Consider the following 8,369-nt stretch of genomic DNA (forward strand, 5'->3'; position numbering starts at 1 on the left):
CATGTGTGTCTCTGTGTGTATGTAAGGTTGTATATATGTATGTCTGTGTATGAGTGTGTGTGTGTGTGCCTGTGTATATGTGTGTGTGTATGCATGTGTATGTACCTGTGTATATGTGAGTGTGTGTGTCGGTGTCTCTCTCTCTCTCTGTGTTAGTGTGTATGTTTGTGTGTCTCTGTGTGAGTGTGTGTGCCTGTGTATGTGTGAGTGTGTGTGTGTGTCTCTATGTGTGTGTGTGGGGGGGGTCAGGATGTCCTGCAGGACTCTGTTAGCATGCACAGGGCTGTGAACTCCCTCAAGTTAGACAGAGCCCACAGCCCTCCCAGGGGGAGGCCTGAGCAGGGTGTTTCTGTGTAACAGCCCAGGCTGTCCTGGAACTCCATCTGTAGACCAGACTGGCCTTGATCACACAACCTGCCTCTGCCTCTCGAGTGCTGGGATCAAAGGGGTGTGCCATCACACCCCGCTTGCACATTTACTTCTAATGAAGACCAGATGATGCTAATGGCCTAGCTCAGAAAGTCATAAGCTAGTCTGAGAGGGGCAGGGGACAGCAACAAGACCAAGTGGACTTCTGGCATGCCATGGTATTCTGGGCAAGCACCTCATCTCGCCTGCCTCCGTATTCCGTTCTAGAGGAATAAGGAGCTTAAACTTATTACCACCTCATCCAGAAGCAAGAGTCAGCGCCACGGCAGGTTTGCCTCAGAAATGAGGCCTGGTGTGTCACTTGTGAGCCCCCTGAGCATTGAGTGACGTGGAGGAAGCAGTCTCCCCTTCCTGTGGGCAGCAGGCAGCAAGGCAAAGGTTCCTAGTTCCTATCCGACCCCTTGCTGTGTGTCCACAGGACTGTCTGAGGTCATCCCGGTGAGGTTATTTTTGGAGGACAGCTGAGGCCACATATCCAGACAGAGCATGTGGATTCAGGGGCTTCAGAGACTCCTCTGAGTGTCCGGCCAAGCTTCACCTCGCTGGCTCCCCACCAGCTGAGTGTCTTCCCCGTGAGACAGTCTCTACCTCAACTTGTCACCTTATGGGCTGGTCTCTTCGTCTCATCAGCATTCTCAAGTCAGGGTCTCCAGCTACATAAATCCCTCTGGGGACAAGGCCCTGTCTCAGAGGTGCTCCAGTCCCTGCCTGGTGGCACATTCTGAGTTAGACACACCTGCGGGGCTCATCTGGAGACAGGAAAGCCCACAGCTGTGGTGCTCGGGAGTGTCTCTGCAGGGCACCCTCACTGACTTCTGCCATGCTGTATCAGTCAGGGTTCTCTAGAGTCACAGAACTTATGGGTAGTCTCTATATAGTAAGGGAATCTACTGATGACTTACAGTCTATAGTCCAACTCCCAACAATGGTCAGCAGCAGTTGTGAATGGAAGTCCAAGGATCTAGCAGTTGCTCAGTACCACAAGGCAAGCAGAAGGAGAGTGTGTATCTTTCTTCTTCCAGTGTCCTTATGTAGGTCTCCAGCAGTGTCGCCCAGATTAAAGGTGTGTGCCACCACGCCTTTAATCCCAGATGACCTTGAGCTCGGTGATCTCCCTGTCTTAATCTTCTGGAATTCATAGCCACTATGCCTCAAGAGCTCCATGCCAAGATCCAGGTCAGAAACTTTATCTCCCAGCCTCCAGATTAGGATCATAGGTGAGCCTGCAATTCTGGATTGGAGTTCAATCCAGGTAGAGTCCAGTTGACAGCCAGGAATACCCACGCCTTCACTCAGCTGGCTTTCCGCCCTGCATTGTGGTATCACCAGGGCCACCTGCCACCTGGCTCTGTGCACTTGTGCGTATCCTCTGGAAGTATTCCGGGGTGGCTGGGACAATGGGGTACTGCACACTCTCCGCTCTGTGGAGGCTTCTTTTCTCTGGAGGTGCAAACAGCTCTGTGGAGAAACTGCAGAGGTGGGAACACAATTACCAGCTCCACTGTAGACTCACTGTGTGACTTTGAGCAGGCTAGCCCATCTCTCTGGGTTTAATTATATAGAGAAATGACTCTATAACAATGACTCCATTGTTATGAGGCTTAAGTAGGATAAAGCAAACACAATGGTCCCTGGGCCTACCAATCACATTGGATGTCTCTAAGCAACCAAATCAATCAGATAAGGGAGGTCTTAAGCCACTGGATGTTATACCTTTCCCCGAGGTTCCAAGATTGAAGCCACTAGTATGGAATACCTGTTCATAGCCAGAATTCTGGAGGAGGTCAGCATGGAGTTGAAGTTTGGCTCAGTTACCTATTTAGGGAGCCTCTGTTTACCCATCTGTAAGATGGGGGTGAAAGTATTTACTTCCTAGGGAAATTGTGGGACTTGAAGGAAGTGGTAGATAGCCGCGCACTCACAAACTGCCAGTGTTCCTAAGTGAGTCTCAGAATAGAGGCCTTCATGTGTTTGCTTCACCTGAACACGCAGAAGGAAGCTGTGTCTGCTTCATGGTCAGCACGTCAAAAAATCTATAAATGAACAAATGCAGTTGTTATTATTGTAGACAAAGACGTGATGAGTGTATTAGTCAGGGTTCTCTAGAGTCATGGAACTTAGGGAATATCTCTTTATATTAAGGGAATTTATTATGACGACCTTCAGTCTGTAGTCTAACTAACCCAACAATGGTCAGCTGTGGGTGGGAAGTCCAAGATTCTAGTCGTTGCTCAGTCCCACGGGGCTAGTTGTTTCAGCTGGTCTTCTGTAGAAGAAGGGCCCAACAGGTGTGCTGGCAAGTAAGCACAAGCAGGCAAAAAAGAGTGAGTCTTCCTTCTTCCAATGTCCTTATGTAGGCATCCAGTAGAAGGTGTGTCTTAGGTTAAAGATGTGTATCACCACACCTGGATCTGGAACTTGCTTTGTCACAGGCTGACCTTGAACTCAGAGATCCCCTGGCCTCATCTCCTGGGATTAAAGGTGTGTACTATCTTGCCTGAGCCTAAGCTTTTTGTGTCCTCTATGCCTCAAGATCTCCATGTCAAGATCCAGGTCAGAAACTTACGTGTCTTCCAGCCTCAAGATCTATGTCACAGGTGAGCCCTCCAATTCTGGATTGTAGTTCATTCCTGAGAGAGTCAGGTTGACCACCAGGAACAGCCACCAGAATGAGTAAATATGAGATACCATGAAGAAAGCTTTTCTTTGGACTCTGTAGAAATGCACTACCCGATGTTCTTTGCAGGCAGGAGTAAGAAGTACGATCTGTCCAACGATAAGGAAGTAGAAGCCCCTGGGCCTTTAGGTTTTTTAGTTTTTTGTTTTTTCCTTTTCTTTCTCTTTCATTGACTGTTCAAGATGGTAGAGCAAACTGGAAGGCTTACAGGGCACCCTGGCACGGGTGACCACCAGAGCAGTCAGTCCAGCTCTCTTTAGATTTATTTTTTTTCAAGTGAAAGAAAAATCTCTCTTAGCATTTGGGGGAGATCTTTTTGTTTTTTAATTTTTAGAGTGGGGGGGAAACAATATTAGATTATTTTCATCATCTTCTCAGGCCTCTTAGCCCAGAGAACCAGCACCCTATAATTAATATCCTTCTTTAGATTTCTGGGTAATACCTCCTGAGCCCTGTGCAGGTTTTACTGGACCCAAAGGCTCACAGGCAGAGAGGAAACCCCTCCTCTACAAATGTTCATGGCAAGGCTGTGGCCCTGTGGGTCTCCTGAGCACTCTGTACTGACAGGCAAATGTAGGTTAGATCTTGTGTGGACTTCCCAGAAACAGCAGGACTCAGAAAGCTTTGCTGTTCTCATCTGTAAAGTGGAACTGAGCCGACCAAGAGAAGGATCTGAACAAAGAACCCAGGAAGGTAAAAGCCAGCAGGCCTAGAGGCTCCGATACCTCCAAATAACCCAGGACCAGGAGGGAAGGGCCAAAATCCCCAGAGCTTGCCATTAAGACCGCAGCCAACAGGAGGTTGCTGGGTGGAGCGTGGCAGAGATCACGAGGTTCTTAGGCTTCCTCTCCTTTACAAGGTAAGTGCTAGGACAGAACATGCAGTTGAAGAAATAGGTTATTCCAAATCTCTAACTCTCTTCACAGACTCAAGGAGATCTTGTAACAAATATACATTTGGCTGACACAACAAGTGTAAACTTAGCAACTGCCTCTGTTTCAACTGTTTTTTTTTTAAAGCTTTATTTATTTATTATATGTAATTACACACATAGCTGTCTTCAGACACTCCAGAAGAGGGCGTCAGGTCTTGTTACAGATGGTTATGAGCCACCATGTGGTTGCTGGGATTTGAACTCAGGACCTTTGGAAGAGCAGTCGGGTGCTCTTACCCACTGAGCCATCTCACCCAGCCCAGCTGTTCCTTGTCTTGTTAAGTTCCAATGATTTTTAAAGTTGTGTGTGTGTGTGTGTGTGTGTGTGTGTGTATATATATATATATATATATATATATATATATATATATATATATATGATCTTGTAATAAATATACATTTGGCTAACATGACAAATGTGAACTGAGCAATGCTTCTGTTTCAATTGTTTCTTTGTCTCTAGTTAAGTTCCAATGATTTTTAAATTTATATATATATATGTGTGTGTGTGTGTGTGTGTATTTCATAGAACAAAGCCATTTTTCCTCTTCTTCCTCCCCTCCCCTTCACTTTTCTTTCCCTCCACCCATCCTTCCCTGCTTCCTGTTTTCTTTCCTCCCTCCCTTCTCTCTCTCCAGACTTGGTTGTGAGCCCCTCCCTTCAGGTTTGTGGCATTTTGGAGTATAGTTTAAATTCTTTAAATTTATATTTAAGGGCCAGGATACAGTTGGTAGACTGCTTGCCCAGTGCTTGCCTTGGGTTCGATGCCCTGCATTGCCTAGACTGGGTGTGGTGTTACCTCTGGGATGCCAAATCTTTTAAGTCCAGACTCCATTTTAAAGAACCTGACCTACGTTTGAACTCAGGTAGACTAACAGGCTGGTACTTAGCATTAGTTTCCAAGTTGCCTCCCCAACAAAACCTGAGCTTAGCTCCAGTCTCTGGGCTAATCCCCAACAAGAGCAGCGTCTCCAGGTTACACCCTCAACAAGACCAGTGTCAGCCGGGCGTGGTGGCGCACGCCTTTAATCCCAGCACTTGGGAGGCAAAGGCAGGCGGATTTCTGAGTTCGAGGCCAGCCTGGTCTACAGAGTGAGTTTCAGGACAGCCAGGGCTACACAGAGAAACCCTGGTGAGTCTCCCAACAAATCTGCACCCCAGGTTACAAGCCCACCCCTTGCCTGATGACCACCAAAGCAGAGGGGAGCAGAAGTGAATGATCTAACTCCCAGCACCAGCCAATCACAGCAGCTTTCCAATGAGCTGGGCCAGATACTTCTGGATATGGGTGGCACCAGCTCGAACCACACCAAGCAAGGTAGGATCCCAGGAGGGTACAAGTTCCGAGAAGGAGGAGGAGGAGGAGGAAAGAGGAGGAAAGGAAGAGGAGGGAGTTGGTGGGCAGAGCCACCAGAGGAGGAGAAACGAAGAGGTCTTTAGAGCAGAGGAAAGGCTTCAGCTAAAGAGGTGTAGCTAACGGAGTGCATGGTGGGCAGAGGCTGTAGAGTGGCGCCCAATGAGTGCATGGCATGAACTGGGCGGAGCCTATAGAATCCAAGGGAAGGATTGGGCGGAACAAATAGGGGTATGGTGGGAAGCTGAGGCAGAGGGGGCGGGGCTGGCAGAGGCTGAGGGAGTTGAGGGAGAGGTGGCAACCCCATACCACGTCTGGAGCCCTCTGTGGGATGCACCCTTTCAAGCCCTGGGTCTCCTATGGACCTCAAATGAGTCTTTTCCTTGGGTGGCCTTGGTCTTCCCATTAATTTAATTATAGCCACGGGAGGGATGTGAGCCGCCTTCTCTGAGATGCCAACGCAGTGAGCTCTGTATTTGGTGGGGTCAGCTGGTGAGTCCGCTGTTGCGGGTAGTGGGGATCTGCTTATTCTCGAAGGGACTCTGGAGAAGGTCGCTGTAGACTTAAGAGATTTTGTCCCCCGCTCGTTCACACCTTTCACCGACACCTCCTTTGTAGGTTCTGTAGCTTGGAGGTCCAAAGAGGGAGCGTGTGACATACTTGCCCCATTCTTGACATCTATTTTAGTTTATTATTTTATTTTGTAACGCTGGGGATTGAACCCAGGGCCTCGCGTGTCCTGGGTTTGTAGCTAGGGTCTCTTAGCCTGGACAGAGGAGGAGTCCTTAGTTGAGGAGGGGTCACCACTGTTCGCACCTGTGATTGATATTTTTAAGTAAAAAATTATTATTTTTCTTACTCATGCACCATGTTAGGCAGTAGGGTTATAGAAGTGAGCAAATTTGCTGGTAACCATTTTCTTTCCAGCCCCAAGCTGCGCATCAGGTGCTCTGGCCCAAGAATGCAAACCGTGAACACAGGCACAGACACTGAATCCGTAGGTGCTACCCTAGTGTCGCAACCATGGCCACGTTCATTTGCTGAATTGTCGTAAACCTCACCTCTGAGCACGCCTGTCAGCAGTTGAGGGGACAGAGACAGGGCTACACATTGTCACCCTGAATAGCCTTAAGTGTTCCTCTAATGTCTTAGGAGCCCCCACTCAGGCCAAACTGGGGTTGGTGGCTTCAATGCCAAAAAGAATTTCAGGCACAGGCAGTTTGAAGCAGCGTTGAAGATCTTTTTAAAGATATCCGAGGCTAGGACATCGGGGTAAGGAGGAGAGGTATTCAAAAAGAAACTCACCCAAGTGTGAGTGTGAGTGTGGGCTCCGCGAAGGAGTGTCACAGTGAGTTGTCTTAGCATTAAGCATGTGTGCATGTGGTTCCCAAGGGACATCTTAGAAGACCGCCCCCCCCCATTTCCTTTTCTTTTGACAACTGGGATTACTGTGAGGCTTCGGGGGCCGCTCAGTTGGAATGATAACTTCATCAGATAAAACTAGATTCCAGGGCTGGTGAGATGGCTCAGTGGGTAAGAGCGCACGACTGCTCTTCCGAAGGCCCAGAGTTCAAATCCCAGCAACCACATGGTGGCTCACAACCATCTGTAACAAGATCTGACTCCCTCTTCTGGAGTGTCTGAAGACAGCTACAGTGTACTTACATATAGTAAATAAATAAATCTTTAAAAAAAAAAAAACAACAACAACAAAAAACTAGATTCCATTAAAGTTGTTCGAGGGATTTTTTTTTGGGGGGGTGGTGGATGCCCTTTCTTTGTAGAATTAGGTTTCTGGTGGATTCCTAGAAGATTCCAGAAGAGAGGAAGATGGTTCTTAATTGTGAAGGAATTCTTGTTGGTTTGTTGTTGTTGTTGTTGGTTTGTTGTTGTTGTTGTTGTTGTTCTTTGGGTTTCTTTTTCTTTTTTTTTTCTGGTGAGAGGCTTTAGCCAGACTTCTTGATGTCACGGTTAGCTTTAGTTGTCACCTTGACAGCGAGTTCCCAGCAAACAGAGAAGAACCACAGCTGAAGAACTGCCCTGATCAGATTGGCTCTGTGAGATGTGTTCCTAATTGCTATTTGATGGAGGAGGGCCCGCCTACTGTAGGCGGTACTAGCCCTCTGTAGGCGGTGCTGTCCCTACGCAGGTGGACCTGGGCTGTTTAAGAAAGCAAACAGTGAACAAAGGCACAAACAGACCTCTACCTCCATAGGTGTCCACTCTAAGGAGCCAACCCAGTGGGCGGCTGTCTTCCATGGTTTCTGCCTCAGTGTCTGTTTATGCTCTTGCCCTGGCTTCTCTTGGTGACGGACTGTAACCGATAGCCAAATAAGCCTCTCCCCGCCCCCCGCATTACCTTTGCTCACAGTATTTATGACAGCAACAGAAAGAAAGCTAGGATACCAGGGAAGGAACTGCTCTCCTTTCTCACGTCTCCATAATTTCCCTGTCTTCTAACTCAGTGTCCTAACTGAGGACAGGAGATGGAAGGATGTCTAATGGGGGTATTACCACAGTGCTCTCTGGGATGTGCAGATAGGCTCCTTCTGGAAAGTCTTTGAAGTCACAAATTCCTGCTTTGCCTGTTAACACTGCCTATTAAGCTGGGCGTGGTGGCACACGCCTTTAATCCCAGCACTTAGGAGGCAGAGGCAGGCGGATTTCTGAGTTGGAGGCCAGCCTGGTCTACAGAGTGAGTTCCAGGACAGCCAGGGCTACACAGAGAAACACTCTCTCGAAAAAACAACCAACCAACCAACCAACCAACCAAACACTTCCTATTAACTAGAGAGGTTTGTTGTCGTTTTTTTTTTTTTGTTTTGTTTTTGTTTTTTTTTTTGTTTTTTTTTGTGTTGGCTCCTCCCTCAGCCTTGTGTTCGCCTCTTGCAGACAGGTTGGGAGTTTCTTCCTGAAACCCTGGATCTGGACAGCGTCCTTGAACCGCCCACTGTCACCGCCCACCGTCACCTGGA

This window comes from Mus pahari, chromosome 5, assembly GCF_900095145.1.
Source record: "Mus pahari chromosome 5, PAHARI_EIJ_v1.1, whole genome shotgun sequence".
Classification (NCBI taxonomy): Eukaryota; Metazoa; Chordata; class Mammalia; order Rodentia; family Muridae; genus Mus; species Mus pahari.